Source organism: Doryrhamphus excisus, unplaced genomic scaffold (assembly GCF_030265055.1).
Source record: "Doryrhamphus excisus isolate RoL2022-K1 unplaced genomic scaffold, RoL_Dexc_1.0 HiC_scaffold_24, whole genome shotgun sequence".
NCBI classification, from domain to species: Eukaryota; Metazoa; Chordata; class Actinopteri; order Syngnathiformes; family Syngnathidae; genus Doryrhamphus; species Doryrhamphus excisus.
Window position 1 is genome coordinate 1,409,360 of NW_026652242.1, and position 20,503 is coordinate 1,429,862.

A 20,503-nucleotide genomic window follows, 5' to 3' on the forward strand; every position below is an offset into this window, starting at 1 on the left:
CCGCTGATGGTGTCTCTCCTGACCCAGCCAAGGTCGAGGTAGTCACAAACTGGCCACAGCCTACTCACCTGAAAGCTCTTCAGTCATTCCTTGGGTTCTGTGGATACTATAGGCGTTTCATAGCCAACTATTCAGCGATCGTCAGGCCGTTGTCAGAACTCACTAAAGGCTATGCCCCAAGGCAGAAGAGTATGAAGCTCGAGAAAGACAGCACAAAGGCTTACCTTAAAGAGTCTGAGCCCTTCGGTGAGAGATGGGACAAGTCCTGCACTGAAGCGTTCCGTCAGATTATTCATTGTCTCACTCACGCACCTGTCCTGGCTTTCGCAGATCCAAACAAGCCATACATCCTACACGTAGACGCCAGTTTGAAGGGACTTGGCTCGGTCCTCTATCAGCAGCATGGTGAGGGACTGAGGCCTGTGGCATTCGCCAGCAGGAAGTTGAAACCACCAGAGAGAAATTACGCAATACACCAGCTGGAGTTTCTGTCTCTGAAGTGGGCCATAGTGGATAAATTCCATGATTATCTCTATGGCGCCAGATTCACTGTGCGTACAGATAACAACCCGCTGACGTATGTGCTCTCAACCGCCAAGCTTAGTGCTGTTGGGCACAGATGGCTGTCTGCATTGTCCACCTATGACTTTGATGTACAGTACAGACCCGGCAGACACAACATTGATGCCGACCTGTTGTCCAGAATGATGCCGGATGAGGGTCAAGAGGAATGGGAGACCATACCACAGACTGGAGTGAGATCCATCTGCAAGAAAGTATGCATTCCTGGATCCTTGGTCAACCCACCAAGATATGTGGACCAGTTAGGAGCCTCTCCTGACTGCGTGCCTGACATCTATGCGTTCCCGACACACTTGGAGCTGAAGTCATTAGGACAAATGTCAACTCAGGACCTGATTCAAGCCCAAGAAGAGGATGCAGAAATCAGCTCTGCTCTTCAAGCTGTTAAGCAAGGAAAATGGCCTGAAGGGAATGTGTCCAGCCCAGAACAGGCTCGTCTGAAGAAGGAGATGGGAAGGCTGATGATGAAAGATGGACTGCTACATCGCTTAAGCAAGAGATCTTCTGGAGAAGACGTCACTCAACTCGTCTTACCAAGAGAGTTCAGAGAAGTTGTGTTGAGGGCCTCACATGATGACTTGGGACACCTTGGTGTAGAGAGAACTACCGACCTGTTGAGGAGCCGATTTTTCTGGCCTAAATTGGCATGTGATGTGGAGCAGTACATCAAGAACTGCGGAGAGTGTATTACGCGAAAGACTCCTAGCCAGAGAGTAGCTCCCTTATGTCAGATTGTGAGCAGTGGACCGATGGACCTAGTCTGCATCGATTTCCTGTCAATGGAACCCGATTCTTCAGGCATCAGTAACGTGTTAGTCGTGACTGATCACTTTACACGTTATGCCCAGGCTTTCCCCACCAGAAACCAGAAAGCACAGACAGTGGCAAAGGTCCTGGTGGACAAGTACTTTCTACATTATTCTCTGCCAGCTCGGATCCACTCAGATCAGGGGAGAGATTTTGAGTGCCAGCTAATAAAAGAGCTCCTGAAGATGCTGGGAATCAGAAAGTCACGGACCACTCCGTATCATCCTCAAGGGGACCCACAGCCCGAAAGGTTCAACCGAACTTTACTTTCCATGCTGGGAACTCTTGGCTGTGAGAAGAAACGGCAGTGGAGCAAACACGTTGGTTACTTGGTGCACGCCTACAACAGTACCAAGTGTGATGCTACAGGGTACTCACCCTATTTCTTAATGTTCGGCAGAGAAGCGAGGCTTCCTATGGACGTGTGTTTTGGAACTTCTCCTGACGGAAAAGATGAAGCTTGTCACTCACGCTATGTAGCCAAGTTGAAAGAGGACTTGCAGAGAGCTTACCAGCTTGCCTCTGAAGCTGCTGACAAGACACATCAGAGGAACAAGAGGTCCTACGATAAGAGAGTCGGATTCCAGACACTGGATATCGGCGACCGAGTGCTACTGAGGAACTTGGGATTGAAAGGCAAACACAAGCTGGAGAGTAGGTGGAGCTCTATCCCTTTTGTTGTATTGGGAAAGATGCCCAATCTTCCTGTGTATAAAGTCAAACCTGAAGATGGAGGCGGAGGAGTCAAAACTCTTCATCGCGATCATCTCTTACCGATTGGAGAGTCAGTGAGAATGCCAACTGTGAGCAAGGAGGAAACCTCACCTGTTAAGCCAAGAACAAGGTCCGAGACAATCAGGAAGGTAAAGAAAGTCTTACCTGAGATACGAAAGACTCTGCCAGAGTTACAAGACCTTACAGACTCGTCTTCAGACGAAGAACATTACCTACCTCAGAAACCCTACAGTACCTACCTGAAAGAAATCCTGCAAAGAGAAAAAGATACTGCCAGACCTGAAGCCCCCGGCCGAGACCACAGTGACTCTCAACAGTCAGATGAAAATCCTGTTGAAGAGGACATGTCGGAGGATGAGAGTTCAGAAGAGGAGAACCAAAGCGTTGGCGAAGTGGATACAGCTCAAGATTCCGTTCCCGAGGAAGAAAGTGAACCTGAGGCAGGAAGTGATCCTGAGTCAAACCCTTGCCACGACAACCAGACACCTGCCAGGTCTAATTTCACTAACAAACTTGAAACTCGCCCTAAGAGAAGCGTGAAGCCAGTCATTAGGTTAACGTATGATGAACCTGGTAAAGCAAGAGATCAGCCTCTCACCATAGTTCATAGAGGTGTGATCATAAAAATAGGTAAATGTTAAGTTCAGTATTTACTGCACCCTTTCTGATCATAACTTAGGTTGTGTTTGTTTGTTGATGAGGACATCAAAACGTTTAGAAGGGGGAGGGTGTAACCCAGCCAAAGCTATTGTTTATGTTAATTAGTATAAAACATAATCTGTATTTCATCATTAGTTTGAGGAGTTTTATTTTGTGTTGTTTTGTGTTAAAAAGCAGTGTTTTCTCTGTGTATTCTGTGACAGCATTTAAGGGGTTAACCCAGTGGGGACATAGTTGAGTGGGACACGAGCCCGGAAAGAGAGCAGGGAGGAAGAGGTGAGCGACGTGGGGAGTGGCTAACGTGAGGTGTGCGAACGAAAAGGGACAGAGGCAGTCTGTATTTGCTTGATAAGCAGCTTTTCAAAACTTGTGTGTTTGGGGTTTTTTAATGATTGTTTCCACGACAGTCAGTAGAAGAAGACCATCGGCACGTTAACGGAAGAAAGGAACCTCCACAAGGCGTTTCGGTACCGTTTATTGTGCAACAAGTTAGCGCATGCTAACAGCTCTGCAGGCGTGGTCTAGAGGCTGTTCGCAACAAGTGAGCCGAGTGTGCTAGACTAGTTTAACTTCTCCAGTTAGACCTTGAGTGGGGTAGTCTGTTCGTTTTCATCCAGAAGACACAAAGAGGACAACCCAGATAGAGCTAACGACCAAGGCTTCCCGGCTACCGTAGCTTTCTGATAACGAGGGAGGCAAGACTGTGGCTGGACATAAACATCAGTGGATCTGCTGTGTTCCTGCACGTGAGTGACTGACATCGGAATATACAGAGACACGTTTCTTTTAATTTGCTTTCCAAGGAGTGAAGGGGCCGTATTGGTTTTGGGCCACAACGAACACTAGCAACGACCAGGCCTGCAACGTAAAGTGTGGGGTTAACAAGGTGTTTAGCTTTGCCGGCTTTGGGGGACAGTGTCTGAGTGTGAGTGTGTGAGTGGTGTGTTGTGGGCCCACAAATTAGTATAGGTGTCTATTAACTCAAGTAACTGTAAGACCGGTGTTATTCCAGGTTGTAACTAAGGATGACATGTTATGTTATATTTTTGGTAAAGACTATGTTCTTTTTTGACATTTGATATATTGCACAACTTTTGAATTAATTACTAAATAATTGATAATTACTTTTCGAAAAGTGGTGTTGTGTGAATTCATTTACTTACCTGTCTATTTCGTTTAGCACTAAGGATCTGCATACTTAAACAGTTAAAAGAAATTCAAAATAGTTAAAACTGAGTTGATCAGAATTAGATTAATTGATTTAAAAGAACCCAAAAGCCCTCTCCTCAGTCACATGACTACGAGGGGACGCTACATTGTTTTAATTTATTATACTCATCTCACAGTTTGTCTTGATACACCCACATGCCCGCATGGCTGCACTCTGAAAGGCAGAGACTGTGTCGCTTTGATGTACTCCAGCAAAGGAACCAAAATAGTTATGAGACTGGACCTTCCCTGCCAACAGCAGCGGAATTAGCTCAAATGGTAGAGCGCTCGCTTAGCATGTGAGAGGTTGTGGGATCAATGCCCGCATTCTCCATAGTCTCTTCTGTTTTTTGTGATTAAATGTTCCAAGTACCGAACACTAATCTGGGCCCCAATCCCGATATCTAGGCCAAATACAGCCATAGGTATCACCCTAAACCCAGTCCTAACTGCATTCTCCAGTCTAGCACCTTGTCTTGTCTTGTCTTGTTTTGGGATCAATGCCCGCAGTCTCCTAGGAGTTCTTTGCCTTTTGTAGAATAGATGTTGGGATCGGATCTACCCCTTAGCATTCGACAAATACCCCAAACCCGGGGAATTGCCTCAAATGGTAAAGTGCTTGCTTAGCATGCGAGAAGTAGCAGAATCCATACCCGCATTCTCCAAGGAATCCTTTGTATTTTGTAAAAGAGATGTCGGGATCGGAAATGAGTCCACGATCGATCCCTCAGCATCAGACAAATACCCCAAACCTAATCCTGGCCATGTTCTGTAGACTAGTCTCTTGTCATGGCATAATGAAGAATCCCAGTCCGTGATTTATTGTTCTCAAGTAGCGCTTCAAGGTGACCCCAACCATTCCACCGAGGCCGAAGACAAATCCTATCTCCAGGAAAAACCAATCCAGCCGCAGCAGTGAGAGCACTGAATCCTAGCCACGAGACCACCAGGGACTGCTTTTGGTCTGCACTCAGACCACAGGAGGAAGATAAAAGAGATTGGTTTCACATTTAAAACTTCTCCTCACTGCCTGAACAAGGACTTGAACCCTGGACCCTCAGATTAAAAGTCTGATGCTCTACCAGCTTAGCTATTCAGGCCCTTGATAAACGAGGACAACTCAATGAAGACAAAATCTTCTGGCATACTGTACTTGTCCTTGCAGAGATGAAGAAGCCCCGGTCCCGAAATGTCCACCTCCAAGATGGACGGAGGTCTTAAACTGCCCACATGGACAAGCCAAATATCTTTTGGACAAAAAGAGTTCATGGTCAGACAAGACAAAGGTTGAGCCTGTCACCTCAACATGAAACGTTTGATCTGAGTGTCCGGGATTCAAGTCCCTGTTCAGGTACCAGGTCTGAGGTCCACTTGCAAACGCCTCCGTTTTGCCCTCAAAATACGAGGGCAACAGGACAATCCCTTGGTACTTTATGGAAACTACATGAGTAGCCTGGCTTTTAACTGGAACTGGAAAGACTTGTGGCCCTGCACACAAACCAAGTATCTTCTGATCAGCTGATCCTTGACATCAGCTGTCACAGACATTGGCGTCGTTTGGGGACCTCATCCTGATCCATGGTTACCACTGATTTGTAGAGTAAATCAATAAGTCATCATATTCTTACTGTTAAGGAAGACACAGTCCAAACACTCGATTGCTGCAGGGCAAGTCGGTTCCACCAAGACTTGAACTTGGATCACTGGATTCAGAGTCCATTATACCATGGAACCCTTTGTTTTGGATGACTGGCACCTTCTGGCATAACAATGGAGGCATTGCAAACCAGGACACCAACTTTACTCTTTGATGAGCGCAAAGTATTTTGGGGTACAATCCAAGGGTCTTGTGCTCTTATGGAAATAGCTGTCCTTTTCCAACAGGAGTTGAGATGAAACGTATTCAAATAGACAAACTGCATTGGCCACTCATTCAGAATTTCTCGGTTTGCCAATTTCAGACTGTGTGACAAAGACTCAAGTCCAACTCCATTGACAGGGAAGGTGAGGTCCTTCAGAAAAGACGGTATTGCCATTCTTTCCAGACACAACATAAGCAAAAGGCTTGTCTTTCGAGACGGACTTGAACCAGCGACCTAAGGATGCCAGCTAGAACCACTACAGTCTTCCGCTCTTCCAACTGACCTATGGAAGGTCTTGTTGTTTTGGGGTGAGTGAGTACAGCCGGGCGTTCGACGATGTCTCATTGAGGTTCTCTAACGCGCTGTGGCTGGGAATGCCACTATGGACAGGATTTGGATTAGATAATCAAGTATTGTGGTGGAGAGTCTGAGGTGGAAAGTCTCAGGTGGAGACTTTCTGATCGAATTCAGAGGTCATCAGTTGGTCCCGAAAACTGTCTGGGCACTTTTTTTACGATGAAAGGTATGAAAACAGCCCTGCTGCATTGGCCAGGAATCAGATCCGGGTCTCCCACGCGGATCGATCGTGGATTCATTTCCGGTCCCAACATCTCTTCTACAAAAGGCAAAGAACTCCCAGGAGACTGCGGACATTGATCCCACAACAAGACAAGACAAGGTGCTAGACAGGAGAGTGCTAGACAGGAGAATGCTAGACAGGACAATGCTAGACAGGACTGGGTTTAGGGTGATACCTATAGCTGTATTTGGCCTCGATATCGGGATTGGGGCCCGGATTAGTGTTCGGTACTTGGGAACATTTAATCACAAAAAAGAAAAGTGCTTTTTTAGAATGCGGGCATTGATCCCGCTACCTCTCACATGCTAAGTGAGCGCTCTACCCTGCTGATGCATTGTTGGCAGAGAAGGTCCTTCCTGTTTTGGTTCCTTTGCTGGAGTACGTCAACGCGACACAGTCTCTGCCTTTCTGACTGCAGCCACGATGCAGTCCCTGGTGCTCTAGTGGCGGATTTGGGTTGGTCCTTGGTCGAACAGTTCGGGTAATCTTGAAGCGCTATCTGTGAACTGCTGTCATCCTGAGGCGACTGAATAAAATATCAATAAATGATGGACTTGAGTTCTGGTAAGTACTACACAACAAGATAAGGTGCTGGACTGGAGAAGGCAGATAGGACTGGGTTTAGGGTTAGGCCTAAGGCTGTATTTGGCATAGAAATTGGTATTGGGGCTCAGATTATTGTTTGGTACATGGGAACAATAAATCACGGACTGGGTTTCTTCACTATTACATGACAAGAGACTGGTCTAGAGAACACGGCCAGGATTAGGTTTGGGGTATTTGTCTGATGCTGATGGATAGATCCTGAAATCAATTTTGTCATCTCTTCTACAAAAAACAGATTTTGGAAAAGGATTCCTTGGCGAATGCGGGTATCAATTCTGTAGGGTTACGATTCGGGTAGAGCAAACCCGTCTCACTAGAACAAGACCTCTCTCAATCTTTTTCTCCAAGTGCTCAGCTGTGTTGTACAATCTGACAGTCCTTTGATGCCAAGTCATTCCAGTCGTGGATAATGGACCTGACCAGGAAAATGCCAGCTGTGGGATTTCAACCAGTGATACAACTAATTTAACTAATTGATGTCCCTGCGAGAACAGCCACCTACATTCAGTGGACACTCAGCAGAGGAGGGGAAAAGATAGTTGGTCAAATTACAAGCCTAGCAAAGAGGGGCTTGTTTGTTCAATTCCTGCAGTCCTCTTCTGGTATTTCCATGACTCTGGTTTTCATACTTTTCATCTGAGGTCATGTTGAAGTACAAAGAATGTTTTCCGGAGAAACGCAAGACCCCAGGATAGGTCTGCTTTGTACACTTCTCAGCAGCGGTCATGTTGAAAAGCACCCCTGGTTTACGCCACTTCAAGATGCAAGAAGCTGTCAGAAGTGGGATTTGAACCCACGCCTCATTAGAGACTGCAACCTGAATGCAGCGCCTTCGACCGCTCGGCCATCCTGACCCTCCATGTCTTGCTCCTTCTGTCCCCTGAGAAACTAGGTCAGTTGTGGACTTGATCAAACATCAGGATGGCCACATCAATAAAAACAGAGCAAAAAATCATATATAGAGCAGAAAAAGGCCCGGTTAGCTCAGTCGGTAAAGCATGAGACTCTTAATCTCATGGTAGTTGGTTGGAGCCCCACATTGGGCGATTCAGCACTTTTATTGATACATCTGAAAGATATCTTTCATGTTGAAAATTGTTCAACATGCAGAAAACATTTCATTCCAAATACACAAAAACAAGTCTTTTGACCAAAGGCCTGGGGGCTCACTTCGTAGGGCATCAGACTTTTAATCTGAGGGTCAAGAGTTCAAGTCCCTTCAGAGATCAAGCACATATCCTTGTTCCCATTTGTCACCTTGATTTTTTGTAAAAGAAGGACTTGGAAGGCCATGTTTCCACCCAGTTTCGAACTGGGGACCTTTTGCATGTGAGGCAAACGTGACAACCACTATACTATGGAAACCCAAAGGAAGGGGCTCTTAAGGGGACTGGCGAAGTCACAAAGCAGTTGCCAAACAATGAAACATGACGATGTGTCCAAAGTGGGGGCAGATTGACAATTGTCCAAATGGACAAAGATGTCTCCTTTGTAGGGAAAATTGTTCCAGAAATAATGGGCTTTTCTTCAACAAAACAAGACATCACAATCACGGCTTGAAAGAAACACCTTAGCCACCCTCGGGCTCACCTTGATATCTCTGTGGACTCAACTTGTGCCCTTGGAGTCAATGGTTTGGCTTGTAACCTCCTCTAACCTTGTCTGGGTGCATATAAGTACTAGCATAGAAGTGTTTCAAATGTACTTCTTCCCTGAGATCATATTTCTCCTCTCTTGTAGAGAAGTATTGGATGACATTTTTAGCTAATTGCTTATTTTTAGCCTTATGCATTGAGTTTCTGGTAAGTACTACACAACAAGATAAGGTGCTTGACTGGAGAAGGCAGTTAGGACTGGGTCTAGGGTTAGACCTAAGGCTTTTTTGGCATAGAAATCGGGACTTGGGATCAGATTAGTGTTTGGTACTTGGGAACAATAAATCACGGACTGGGTTTATTCACGATTGCATTACAAGAGACTCGTCTAGAGAACACGGCCAGGTGGACTCAACGTGTGCCCTTGAGGTCACTGGTTTGTCTTGTAACCTCATCTCTGGCCTTTTGAAGAATGAAGCCAGCCAATAAGCCTTTTCAAACTGTTTGCCAAGTCGCAACATGAACAGGGATTGTGCTGAATCCCAGGCTTGAATCAGGGACCTTCAGAACGTCAGTCTAACACTCTCCCAAGTGAGTATTTCAGCTTTTAAGGTGGCGTTCTGCTTTTTCAGTCATTTGCTAAAAGTGGGGGCAGTGGGAAGCTGTGTCTGTGCCACGTATGTTGCTGTGTACCTGGTCCAGTGTGTTCTCAACTTGGGTTGGAATGTCCCCATGCTGGTAACGGGTGGGGAATACAGTCCGTTGATGAGGATACAGAAAAGGTACAGAAAATTGATGGTTTTCATTGGTTGACGTCCCCAGATATATAGTATAGTGGACAGTGTCACCCCCTGTCACGTGGAAAACTGGTGCACAATTCCCAGACATGGAGTTCCTGTTTTGTATGTCACAATGTGACATATAACCTTCAGTAGGGTTACGATTCGGGTAGACAGGGACTGCATCATGTCTGCACTCTGAAAGGCAGAGACTGTGTCGCTTTGACGTACTCCAGCAAAGGAACCAAAATAGTTCTGAGACTGGACCTTCTCTGCCAACACTGCATCACCAGGGGAATTAGCTCAAATGGTAGAGCGCTCGCTTAGCATGTGAGAGGTAGCGGGATCAACGCCCGCATTCTCCATAAACTCCTTTGTTTTTTGATGAAATGTTCCCAAGTAGCGAATACTAATCCGGGCCCCAATCCCGATATCTAGGCCAAATACAGCCATAGGTATCACCCTAAACTGGATTCAGAGTCCAGAGTGCTAACCATGGAACCCTTTGTTTTGGATGTGACTGGCACCTTCTGGCGTAACAATGGAGGCTTTGCAAACCAGGACAACAACTTTACTCTCTGATGAGCGCAAAGTATTTTCGGGTACAATCCAGGGGTCTTGTGCTCTCATGGAAATGGCTGTTCTTTTCCAACAGGAGTTGAGATGAAACGTATTCAAATAGACACTCAAATGATCACTCAATCAGAATTACTCCGTTTGCCAATTTCAGACTGCGTGACAAAGACTCAAGTCCAACTCCATTGACAGGGAAGCGGAGGTCCTTCAGACAAGACGGTATTGCCATTCTTTGCCGGCAGACATAACACAAGAAACAGCTTGTCCTTCGAGCCGGACTTGAACCAGCGACCTAAGGATGCCAGCTTGAACCACTACAGTCCTCCGCTCTTCCAACTGAGCTATCGAAGGTCTTGTTGCTTTGGTGCGAATGAGTACAGCCAAGCGTTTGACAGCGTCTTCACTGTGTACTGCTTTCCTTTCCTGAGACGCCGGATCCAGAATCTCTTCGAAGCCGTCCGGAAGTCCTTCTCCATGGCTTCTCCAAACTCCTCCCATGTCAGAGTTTTTGGCTCAGCGAATGCCAAAGCCGCGGACCGCTTGGCCTGTCGGTTCCTGTCAGCTGAAGTCCCATGAGCCAAAAAGGCCCAATAGAATTCCTTCAGCTTGACGGCATCCCTCACCAATGGTATCCACCAACGGGTTCTAGGATTACCACCACGACAGGCCCTGACCACCTTAGGGCCACTGCCGCCTCGACAATGGAGGCACAGAACATCCCTGCCTCCCTCTGGATCTTGCAGGTCACTGGGAAGATATTCGGCTCGAAGGACCATTTGGTCCCGAACATGAAACTTTTGATCTGAGTGTCCCGGATTCAAGTCCCTGTTCAGGTGACCAGGTCTGAGGTCCTCTTGCAAACGCCTCCTTTTGCCCTCAAAATACAAGGACAACAGGACAATACCTTGGTATTGGTACTACCTTGGTACTACATGAGGAGCCGGGCTTTTAACTGGAACTGGAAAGACTTGCGGCCCCGCACTGTCAGAAGTGGGATTTGAACCCACGCCTCATTAGAGACTGCAACCTGAATGCAGCGCCTTCGACCGCTCGTCCATCCTGACCCTCCAGGTCTCGCTCCTTCTGTTCCCTGAGAAACTAGGTCAGCTGTGGAATTGATCAAACATCAGGATGGCCACATCAATAAAAACAGAACAAAAAATGATATCTAGAGCAGCAAAAGACCTGATTAGCTCAGTCGGTAGAGCATGAGACTCTTAATCTCATGGTCGTGGGTTCGAGCCCCATATTGGGCGATTCAGCACTTTTATTGATACATCTGAAAGATATCTTTCCTGTTGAAAACTGTTCAACATGCAGAAAACATTTCATTCAAAATACACAAAAACAAGTCTTTTGACCAAAGGCCTGGGGGCTCACTTCGTAGGGCATCAGACTTTAAATCTGAGTGTCAAGAGTTCAAGTCCCTTCAGAGATCAAGCACAAGTCCTTGTTCCTATTTGTCACCTTAACTTTTTTTGTAAAAGAAGGACTTGAATGGCCGTGTTTCCACCCAGTTTCGAACTGGGGACCTTTTGCGTGTTAGGCAAACGTGATAACCGCTACACTATTGTTAGGGTTAAACCCAAAACATTATCACCCACTGTGAAAGAAGACACAAAGACGTGAGATATAGGCTTGCAAGGAGAGTGATCAGAGACTGTTCAGTAACATTCATCCAACCTACTCTGAAAACAGTCTCTGCTCTCCTTCTTTTTATGAATTAGAGTTTAGGTGTGCCCTATTACATAGGTCTCAATCGTCTAAGGGAGGGGGAACAGTTCACACGGTTGAGACTGGTTTCAACATCAAGCATATTTTGAGAAAGCAAAGACAGATAGGAGACATCAAGCTTATTTTGAGAAAGCAGAATGTCTCAAGGAGACATCCTGTTATTGAGTGTCTAAAGGAATGTGATGAGTTGTGCAAACGTGTGATCTATGTGCATGTAATAGTAACTTGGATAATATGAAGTAAGCTTATTGAATGTGCTTTATTCCAACAATATGTGTTTCAAAAACATTGTGCATTTGGACATTTGCGGGGCTAAGAAAACAGACCACATTAGCAAAACAAAAGAGGTTCGGGTCTAACATTTAAGGGAAGCGCTCTACTATCTGAGGTAATTCCCCTGCTGCTGCAATGTTGGCAGAGAAGGTCCAGTCACAGAACTATTTTGGTTCCTTTGCTGGAGTACGTCAAAGTGACACTGTCTCTGCCTTGCTGAGTGCAGACATAAGGCAGTTCCTGGTGGTCTAGTGGCTAGGATTCGGCGCTCTCACCGCCGCGGCCCGGGTTCGATTCCCGGTCAGGGAATTGACATTTGGGTAGGTTTTGACTGGAGATAGGATTTGTCTTCGGTCGAATGGTCGGGGTCATCTTGAAGCACAAACCGTTGTCATCCTGAAGCGACTGACAACAGAAATATAAACAAAACATGGACACACAATGGACAACACAATAAGACAAGGTCCTCGACTGAGAATGCTGTCAGGACTGGGTTGAGGGTGAGACAGAGCATTTGTCGGATGCTCAGGGATAGATCCTTGTTAGAATAAAATGTAGATAGAATGAATATAGCATCAGTTATCACCCTTATATCCATTTGCTTAGACAATAGAAAGAGTGTTTGAATGTGCTGAAGAAGAAATGTTCCTGTGACCCTGATCAGAGACCCCCAGCAACCCCCAGGTCCTGGATGTGCCTGGATGCGCCAACCGCAACCCTGCAGATGTTCACGTTAATCCTGCAAGAACGTGTCAAGATAAGAACTCATAAAACAATAAAAGTAATACACACACATACACATAGAGAAACAAATACAGCTCGTGCAACTGCCACCCCTAGAGTTGCATGACCATGTAGTAGGGACCCCCAAAAGAGAATAAATAAAGAGGAGTTTGAACTGCATACTCAGTGGAGCGGCATGTCACTGGGTATGTGGTTTCACTCTCCTCGCTGCGAGTAACTTTGAATATTGTTGTCTGTCTCTTCTGTATTTCTGCATTTAAGTGTTTTTACAAGTGTCACAGGAGTTTGAACCTGACAACCCACTGACTCACAACGACCTTGCACATCTACACGTGTCAGGGTTCAACATATTGGCCTCTCATGTTACATGGTGTGACTAGGGACGTTGAGTCAGTACTTCAGTCTCCGCATTGAACGTCTGCAGCAACTGCACTAAGCCACTTGCTGCCGCTGCCTTTGCTCAGAATGAAGTCACAAGAGTGCCATACAGACTGACTCCTTGAGATAACCAGAGTCATGTCTCTGAATTTGGACACAGGTCAAGTGGCTGGGCTTGTTGTGGGCGACCTGATGAGACCACCACTCAGCATGTGGCATGTGCGAGAGACTAGTCCGGGCGGGACCGGTGCAACTCATACTTACCTGCCAGGGGAGATACCATGATCAAGAAGGTGGTTCACCCAGGGCGAGGCTCAGCCATTGCACATGGGTTGAGCTGACCTCTGCGAATTCCCCAAATGCGGGAATCTCGACTGCATAATTTGTGGTAGTGGGGGACTGCGTTCGCACTCTCCCCTTATCCCGTGTTTAAAACAAGAGGCAGGTGCAGCACCGCGCCAAGCTCCTTGGCTTGCGAGTGCAGCCAGACCGAGCAAGAAACGACCAGCCCAGCACTACCAATGCTTGCTGGAAAGGTCTGCCCGTCCACGGGAGACAACCAACCAGCCGTGAGGCCGATCTGCTCTCAGTCAGGAAACCTCAATGAGAAACGGCAACAAGACAGAGAAAGAGCGTCGGCAACCATTTCGATTGATCTGAGTCTAAAGTTCAAGGTTTGCTCGCAGGCAAATTTGAAGCAGCGAGAATGAGCAATCCGCACCTCTGAGTAAGAGTTCATGGTTCTCACCCAAAAAACGATAGCTTGTAGCCGTAATCGTGTTGTTGTTTGTATTCTGTGTTTTGTCTGAGTCACGGCTGGTGTGTGTTGCTTTTTGCTGTTTTCTTGCCTGAAAGGACTTCTCGCTCAGCCAAAGCAAAGCCAGGTAAAAACGTAATCATTTGTACCTTTGTTGGAATAGTTGCATCTTGTGCCTGTAGTGACACTGCCTGCAGTGATGGTTATTTCACCACCACCACCTGCTCATACCCCATTGGAGCAGCAGCAACCACCTCCTGTGTCAAAAAACTCAAACAAAAACCATGTCTGTGCTGTGGCCAACCAAAATGAAAATATCAAGTGGATGGGACATCAACCACGACGTTCATCAACAAGGCCCTGTCAGATAATCTTATTGCTGCAGAAGGTCTGACAGACCCGAAGATGCCATTTAAAGATTTCAGTCAAACAGACTTCTTCCAGCGAGAGGTGGATGAGACAAGAAAAAGGGTGGAGGAAAAACAGCAGAAGAAGAGAAAGAGGGAGGAATCTCCTCCACCCCCTGTCCGAAAGTGCCTCTGCAGGATGCAGCTGAAGCAGGGCCGGAAAAGCCCCCGCATCCACACTGGCTTCAGAGAAGTACATCTACTGTCCTGCCAAAGTGTTCTCCATCTATAGAGAGCACAGGATGGGAAAAGAGATGAGCTGGAGGGAGTTCCAGGCCTCTCCTTTCTATGAAAAGGAGAAACAAAGGCGGCAAAATAAATGAACAATGTGTATATTCATTATTCATAACTGCTTACATGTAGATTTTTTTTATTATTATTGAGAGTGTTCTTGAGTGTGGCAACCTGATAAATAAATATTCTTTGTGACATTGCATTGATTTTGTATTTTATTTCAAGCACTGCTATCAATATAAGCCTGATATGAATAGTTTGTAATTATATAGGGATTAATTGGAAAAAAATAATATTGTGGAGAAGAAAACTGTGACTTGACTGCTGGCTTAGACGGGATTCAAATACCTGACTTCATTTCTCCAAAGTCTCTCTGCTTGTCTGACATCTGTCTCGCATCCTGATTGGCTGGCAGCAAATGTCAACAACACAAGCAATTGCACAGAGACTACATCAGCATCACTGCAGTAAGGTTTCAATAAGTTTCTACTTCTGACAGAAATGTGCAAATACTCAAGTGCTGTCCACCTTAACTGTCAGGTGGTCCGTTCTCTTACGTTTCAGGTGTCATTCTGAGTTCTACCCTTTTGCAGGAAAAAGAGCCTTTGTACTTTTTCACATGAACTCTAAAGAAAGGTACAAGCTGATATACACTGCATTGGCTGGGAATTGGACCCGGGCCTCCCTCTTGGCAAGCGAGAATTCTACCACTGAACCACCAATGCCACATGGGATTGTACTGTCGGAGAAAAGTGGCTGAGCCTATGCAAAGTGGCGCTGAATGACAAAACATCACAATGTCATACTCTTTGGATTCAAGCACCTTCTGGCGTAACGGGATCCACAACAATCATGTCAGGTGTGGATGCACCGTAGACTCGTTTTTGAAGGGCAAGTGACAAAAAGAGGTACGTGGCTCAAAATTCAGCTGCCAAAGTTTCACGGACCAAGCACCCAGGTACTGCTGGGATTTGAACCCAGGATCTCCTGTTTATTAGACAGGCACTTTCACCAGCTAAGCCATAGTGCCAGCTGAGCATGTCAACCTGGCAATGCTGCCTTTACTCTTCTAGACAGTAACTGCTTGCACTGTTGAGACAACAGCATTTGTCGTGTGTCATTCGGTCAGCAGGTGGGGAATCCCGTATATATTTGGCACCGATACAAAGGGTTTACCTATTGGGAAGAATGCAAGGGCTCTCCAAAAGAGTCCAACATAAGTGTCACACGAGGGTCTGGAAATGGTCCCTGGGACTGACACAAATAACTAGGTTGTTAATCTGGACTAACATAACATAATACCCACATGGGAAACAAAACGCAGAGTGTGTGAATGCCTTTTAAAAAGTGGCCTCTGGAGGGTCAGGGTGGCCGAGTGGTCGAAGGCACTGCCTTCAGATTGCAGTCTCGAATGAGGCGTGGGTTCGAATCCCACTAGTGACAGCTTCTTGCATCTTGAAGTGGCGTCACCCTTCCTTCTAGAGTGGCCGAGGCTGTTACTCCTGGGCAGTAAACCAGGGGTGCTTTTCAAAATGTCTGCTGCTGAAAAGTGTACAAAGAAGACCTATTGTATCCCGGGGTCTTGCATTTCTCCTGAAAACAGGCTTTGTATCTCAACATGACCTCTGATAAAAAAAAAGTATGGAAATACCAGTAGAGGACTGCTGGAATTGGAACCAATGAGCCCCTCTTTGCTAGGCATGTAATTTGACCAACTAAAGCATCGTGCCTGCGAAGCATGCAAACTTGACTTGAATGGTGCCTTTAGTAGAAAAGGAAATCCTGTGCATCTGGCACGGACACAAAAACAGTTCACCAATGGGGAAACATGTTCATACAAGGGAGGGAGACCAAAGTGTCAATTGTCACCAGCGAAACACCCTCGAGAGGTAAACAAAACAGCATGTCAAAGCAGAGCGTCAACAATCCTCTCAGTCACCAAGACTGCAAGGAACAGATCAATGGGGGCAGTGGACCCCATTATCCTCTACCCAAAATTTAGACCACGAGTGCAGAGAATGCGGACCGTGAAGGAACAACAAAAGCCCCCGTCGACAACACCCTGCCCCTCATAACCCCCCGGCCCCATAACTAACAGCGCAGAACCCAGTGAACTGCGAAACACCCCCATCAAGGCAACCAACCGACCAGGTAAAGGTAAAGAAAACAGCATGGCACGGAGAATGCGGTCTGTTAAGGATGAGTTAGTCGATTTTAGCTGGAAACATTTGATGCAATGGTGTCCTGTGGTCGATTAGCTCAGTTGGTCAGAGCGTGGTGCTAATAAAGCCACGGTCATGGGTTCATTGGAGGAAGGAAAGAAATCGGGGCACAAACACCAGTCATGTTCTCGGTCGGTAACCTATCACTCACGTCGGGTCCACCGCACCACTACCAGAGGTCAGCCCTGAGGAGCGACCAGAAGAAGGCATCCACCAGTAAGGTAGAATTACACTAAGAGGTATTAATGCCGGGTTGTACAAATCGGGAACCTGTGGACATAAATTTACCGTTCGCCACTGTGCTGCTGAATATAAGCTTACCTTTGACATCTGTAACCTCGGGGTGCGCGAATGGCCTACAATTAGCCAATAAAACAAAGGATTCCTTGTAGAATTTAGGCAATCAATCCCGCTACCTCTCACATGCAAAGCAAGCGCTATACCATTTGAGCTAATTCCCCTGCTTTTCCTGAATTGGCAGAGAAGGTCCAGTCTCAGAACTATATTGGTTCTTGAATTAACTCAGAGCAAATGACTACTGGATCGTGGGAGGGAGCAAAGCAGTGGCTCAACATATTTGACAGTGCATCCCATGCCGGAAAGCTCGATGAGCCACAGAGGAACAAAAGATGGCTGACTTACCTCAAGACCACATTGAGCCTTCTCCACCAATTACCTATGGTGGCATGGATTGTTTTGGCCCCTTTCACACAAAACAAGGGCGTAAAGAACAAAAACAGTACAGTCTACTATTCACTTGTCTATGTTCTGGAGGTGTTCACATAGAGATGCTGGAGGACTTGACCACTGACTCATTCATCAATGCCCCAAGATGCTTCATTGCCATCAGAGGTGCTGTTTGGCACATCCGATCAGATCAGGGAACATACTTAGTTTGAACTAAAAATGAAATGGAAAAGTCTCTAAAGGAAATAAACACAGAAAGAGTAACAGAATACCTGGCAGACAAGCAATGCAACTTTGTCATAAATGCAAGCCATATGGGAGGTGTTTGGGAGCGCCAGATCAGAACCATCAAAAGCGTGCTCATTTCAGTCCCAGCAAACAGTGCTGGCAGGTTGAGTGATAGTTCCTTGAGAACCTTTCTTTAGGAAGCCATGTCTGTTGTGAATAATCACCCTCTTACTGTGGACAATGTAAACAACCCATGTGTCTGGAACCACTGACACCTAACCACCTGATTACCATGTAGTCATTTATTCCCATGCCACCACGTGTTTCCAAAATGGCACTGCTGTCAAGTCAAACCCTTGTCCAAAATAATTTAGATAAGGCAGACAGGAAAAAAATAAATAAAAAGATAAATAAAAATAAAAAATACTTTTCATGGCCCTCATTAAGGGAATAATAAATTTTCGTTGCAATTAGCACCTTATTTTACTAAATTAAACACGGGAGATCAGGTGGGGAACATCTAAACCGGAAGTGGGAATCAGTTTTAAGCGCACCTGGGCGTCTGCATTAGGGCACTTCCTTTCTCAGCAGGTAAGGCTGCAGACAAGTGGTATCGAGAAGGTAGTCAGAACTGCACCCCAAACCTTGCGCAAACTGGAGCTATACAACACTGAAGAGGCAGCCGGTAAGAAATTCCTTTTAATATTAGCGCTGTGGTTTAACGCACCCGTGCCACGTAAGGCACGGCTTTTTTTTGGATGTGATGGCCGCTGGTGACGCGCGCCTCACTTTAGTTATTGGTACTAGATTAAAAGTATTAACACGGTGCAATTAGTTAGAAAGTGGGGTCTGGAACACCGTCGATCGCCTGTGTCGCGTAGGTGCACACGGCGGCTCGCGGTGGTTCATTTAATTGGCACCAATTGAGCTGATCAGCGAGCTTTGGGCATCGAAGGAACGCGCTATGCTCATTTCTTTTCAGTGGGCCTATATTATTTAGAGCTTTTATAATAATAATTTTAGTTACGTGGCAAGATGGGGGCAATGCAAATGGTTTAATAAATAGATCAAATAAAATAACGAAATAATGAAGTAAAGAATAAGTTAATAAATGCAGGTTAAGGGGACAAAATTATTCCAACCGTTGTTAAACTGTTTAATGGTTAATATACTGCTGAACATGATTTATATCTTATATAAATACTTGCATATGTATATTATTGAGCATATTATATATATTTAGAAATATGTATATTGTGTATACTTATACTTTCCCCTTTTTTTTTGTTGAAGGTTTTCACCTATGCACTATGTGCTACACTGCTGTGCTACACTACGCTGTGCTGTGCTGTGCTGTACATTGTCACAACAAGACTTGTGCCTCACCAAATAAAACCCAAAAACAGCGAAAGCATCGAGTGAATCCAGTCTTTCCTCAGTGTGGCTACTCAGACCCCCTTTTTCAAGTTCAGGGGATGCGCAAGGCAAGAAGGAACTTGACAGCTGCGGACGGCTGCCTTGGTGTGTTGGTCCTCCAGCACCTGGACTCCGCAGGAACCTATGCTAGGATCCTGTTTGTGGACTTCAGCTCCGCCTTCAACACCATCCTCCCAACTCTGCTCCAGGAGAAGTTCTCACAGCTGAGCGTGCCTGACTCCACCTGCAGGTGGATTACAGACTTCCTGTCTGACAGGAAACAGTGCGTGAAGCTGGGGAAACACATCTCAGATACAAAAACCGTCAGCACCTGATCCCCCCAGGGCTGCGTTCTTTCTCCTCTGCTCTTCTCCCTGTACACAAACAGTTGCACCTCCAGTCACCAGTCTGTCAAGCTCCCAAAGTCTGCGGACGACACCACTCTCATCGGACTCATCTCTGACGGCGACAAGTTTGCCTACAGGTGAGAGGTTGACCATCTGGTGACTTGGTGCAACCTGAACAACCTGGAGCTCAACGCCTTAAAAACAGTGGAGATGGTTGTGGACAACAGGAAGAACTCAGCCTCTCCTGTCCCCATCACCCTCTGTGACTCTACGATTGACATTGTGGAGTCCTTCCGCATCCTGGGTACCATCATCTCCCAGGACCTCCAGTGGGAGCCGAACATCAGCTCCCTCATCAAGAAGGCACAGCAGAGGATGTACTTCCTACGTTCCTATGGCAGCTGAAGAAATTCTTCCTGCCAAAGACAATGTTGGTGCACTTCTACAGCTCCATCATTGAGTCCATCCTCATCTCCTGCAATCTCCCGTCCCTCCAGGATCTGTCCGCCTCCAGGACCCTAAGGCGTGCAGAAAAGGATTGTGGCCGATCCTTCTCAACCCGGACACAGCCTCTTTGAGAGGAGGCTGCGGTCCATCAGGACCAAAACCTCACGCCACAAGAACAGTTTCTTCCCGTCTGCTGTCAGCCTCATCAACAAGTCCCTGAACCCCCCCCCCCCCCCCCCCCCCCCCCCCCGAGACTGTTCACACCCCACTTCTGCCTCATCCTGCCACTTTGACACTCTATATGCGTTAAATTAACGCTCAGTTTGGACTCTTAGGAAAAACAATCAGACTGCAGTTCCGGAACAACAAACAAAAACAGACCGTGTACGTATATTTATACTGTATACTGTATATTTTGTATTTTCACTTTTTAATAGATGTGTCTGCACCTACTTCACCAAAACAAATCCCCAGTCGAGGTCAGCAGGCCCCGTCTCCACTGTAAACAGTGTGGACTGGGCAATGCTTCCCTTTTCGGAGGGTCCGGACGGTTTGCCAGAACCCCTTCGAGGCCGACCAAAAGTCGTGCTCCATGGCCTCACCGAATTCTTCCCACACCCGAGTTTTTGCCTCGACAA

The 20,503-nt window shown here is 46.4% G+C and overlaps 8 non-coding genes across 8 annotated transcripts; 3 read left to right on the forward strand and 5 right to left on the reverse strand.

The window, feature by feature from the left end:
* Positions 1-7,813: 7,813 nt before the first annotated feature.
* On the reverse strand, positions 7,814-7,895 carry trnal-cag (transfer RNA leucine (anticodon CAG)). The gene has a single exon. It is a non-coding gene; the product is annotated as a tRNA-Leu (tRNA).
* Positions 7,896-8,333: 438 nt separating this feature from the next.
* trnav-cac (transfer RNA valine (anticodon CAC)) lies at positions 8,334-8,406 on the reverse strand. Its single transcript has one exon. It is a non-coding gene; the product is annotated as a tRNA-Val (tRNA).
* Positions 8,407-10,255: 1,849 nt separating this feature from the next.
* On the reverse strand, positions 10,256-10,342 carry trnay-gua (transfer RNA tyrosine (anticodon GUA)). The gene is given in 2 exon segments: positions 10,256-10,291; positions 10,306-10,342. It is a non-coding gene; the product is annotated as a tRNA-Tyr (tRNA).
* A 631-nt stretch (positions 10,343-10,973) lies between these two features.
* On the reverse strand, positions 10,974-11,055 carry trnal-cag (transfer RNA leucine (anticodon CAG)). Its single transcript has one exon. It is a non-coding gene; the product is annotated as a tRNA-Leu (tRNA).
* A 119-nt stretch (positions 11,056-11,174) lies between these two features.
* On the forward strand, positions 11,175-11,247 carry trnak-cuu (transfer RNA lysine (anticodon CUU)). Its single transcript has one exon. It is a non-coding gene; the product is annotated as a tRNA-Lys (tRNA).
* A 248-nt stretch (positions 11,248-11,495) lies between these two features.
* Positions 11,496-11,565, reverse strand: trnav-aac (transfer RNA valine (anticodon AAC)). The gene has a single exon. It is a non-coding gene; the product is annotated as a tRNA-Val (tRNA).
* Positions 11,566-12,235: 670 nt separating this feature from the next.
* trnae-cuc (transfer RNA glutamic acid (anticodon CUC)) lies at positions 12,236-12,307 on the forward strand. Its single transcript has one exon. It is a non-coding gene; the product is annotated as a tRNA-Glu (tRNA).
* Positions 12,308-13,376: 1,069 nt separating this feature from the next.
* LOC131111120 (U1 spliceosomal RNA) lies at positions 13,377-13,540 on the forward strand. Its single transcript, XR_009121117.1, has one exon. It is a non-coding gene; the product is annotated as a U1 spliceosomal RNA (small nuclear RNA).
* The last annotated feature ends 6,963 nt before the right edge of the window (positions 13,541-20,503 follow it).